The 2020-nt window shown below is 37.4% G+C and overlaps 1 pseudogene; it reads right to left on the bottom strand.

Annotated features, from left to right (window-relative positions):
* Positions 1 to 759: 759 nt before the first annotated feature.
* Positions 760 to 1521, bottom strand: LOC136329840 (large ribosomal subunit protein uL24 pseudogene; annotated as a pseudogene).
* Between the last annotated feature and the right edge of the window lie 499 nt (positions 1522 to 2020).

Raw genomic sequence — 2020 nt, 5'->3', positions numbered from 1 at the left:
CAAGGCAGATAATGCTGTTGTCTAAAATAGGCTTCTTAAAGATAACTCCTATTTAATAAGCACCCATGAAACTCTGGACATAGTATAAAGGCAGAGGATGACAAAGGAACATAATTACTTAAAACTTTATTTCTTTTGTGAGTGAAGTGTAGGCACATTTTGCCAAATTTAGAGAAATATTTCTTTTTCTCAATGTTGGTCCAGATAGTGCTATTTTTGAGAGGGGTGTGTGTGTGTGTGTGTGTGTGTGCTGTTATATGTGTGTCTGTGTGTGGAAGCATGCACACATGCAGTCACAGTAAAACTTGGGTTTCAGATATTTTGTTATCCGATGGACATTCATTAGATGCTAAACAGCATGTCTGCACTTCACACTAGAGGTGAATCTCAAAAGCCTGGACTACAAAGCCTCCCTGGCAAATTCCACAGTTGTTCTTCTTCCACTTTCCATGGACTTTTGTTATACAAAATGCTCATTTTGGAAAATTATCTGCCAGAAGTTATTGTGTCTAAGGCTTTGCATTTGTGATAGTAAATGGAACTAATTCATGGACAAAGTATCAGAAGTAGTGAAGGTTAGCCCTGAAGAAGTTTGAAAAGGAAGTGGTCAGGAGCCTAAGGACACATTTAACAACTATGAGTCTCTGTAGGACTGTGCTGTCATGCTCTGTTTAACTAACATATTTTGTGCTTTTCCTTGTCACAGAACTTTCTTTTTTTCCCTTTAAGTTTTTAAAGAAAGTTGTATATAAGATGACTTTATTCCTGCATCTTCTTAATTGTTTCTTTCTTGTATTTGCCCTTTTCCTTTTCTCTTTGGTGAGATTTGCTTTACGTTCAAGGATCTTTTTGTGGTCCTTATCCAGCTTAGTCTAGTGGCAGCCATCTTGCTGGCGTGAACACCCACATGAATGGCTGTACTGTTGGCTTTCTCCTGCTGCACTTGTTCAATGGAGATGACATATTTCTTCCTCTAAACCTGGACCACTTTGCCAATTTGCTGCTCTTTGTAATGTCCTCGTACAACCTGAACTTCATCATCCTTTTGAATGGGCATAGATTAAATATTATACTTCTGCCTCAGCTTCTTGGAAAGAGAAGACAATCTTCCCGTGAAGGAGGGAAGGTGCATTGAAATGCCTTTTATGGTTCTTTCTCTGGTCAGAAGTCACAAAGAGACTGAACTTCCTTTTGACTGCTGGCATTTCTACAATGGCTACCTCCTTGTCACAGAACTTAAAAAAAAAATCCCTCCATCCTGTATTTAATTCATTTTGCCTACTTTCAGTCCTGCAGTAGAATTTAATATATCTACTCTCTTACATGTAGAAACTGTTAAAAATTAAGAAGCAGAATAGAAAGCTAAATATAACTCGCCTGACTTTTATGCATCTGCTGAAGTTCATGTTCAGATACCAGCACTGTACCAAATCCAAGTGTTCCAGGTGGTGACTTCCAATAAAAGTAGGAGTACTCCACAGCCAATTTTTCAGTAGAGGCATAGGTAAAATAAGGAACCATGATGTAAGCAACAAGTTTTACTATATTCATAAATATAGTAAAATTATGCAACCATTTGACATAAGGTGTCAGAGTTGGAAAAGCTAATACTTGAGATTTGGCAAGAGTCTACTGTGCATGTCCCACTTTACTGTCCTGTGAGAAGCTAATGCTAATCCATTTTCTATAGTAAGATGGCAAGTTTCTGGGTACTGAATGTTACTGAGTAATTTGTTAATACCTAGTATGGCTTTGCTGGATCAGTATGAGATCTTCTATTCCTACTAAATGGTTTTCTGACAATCTCAATATATCAAATTTATTAACACTAAATTCCACAGAATGTCTTCCTTCCAAGATTATTCATATCTTAACTCTGATAGATCCTGACTTGGGACAATGACACATCCCAGAATACAAGGGCTCAGAGCAGTCCCTATCCCAAACTGTCTGCCCATTTCTTTTTTGACATATTATATCTAAAAGATCATAAGTGTACAGAAAGGCTACTCTGGTTATA

The sequence above is a fragment of the Saccopteryx bilineata genome, chromosome 3, assembly GCF_036850765.1.
Source record: "Saccopteryx bilineata isolate mSacBil1 chromosome 3, mSacBil1_pri_phased_curated, whole genome shotgun sequence".
Lineage (NCBI taxonomy): Eukaryota > Metazoa > Chordata > Mammalia > Chiroptera > Emballonuridae > Saccopteryx > Saccopteryx bilineata.
Note: the sequence above shows the minus strand (reverse complement) of the source record. Positions and strands in the feature narration are given on the sequence as shown.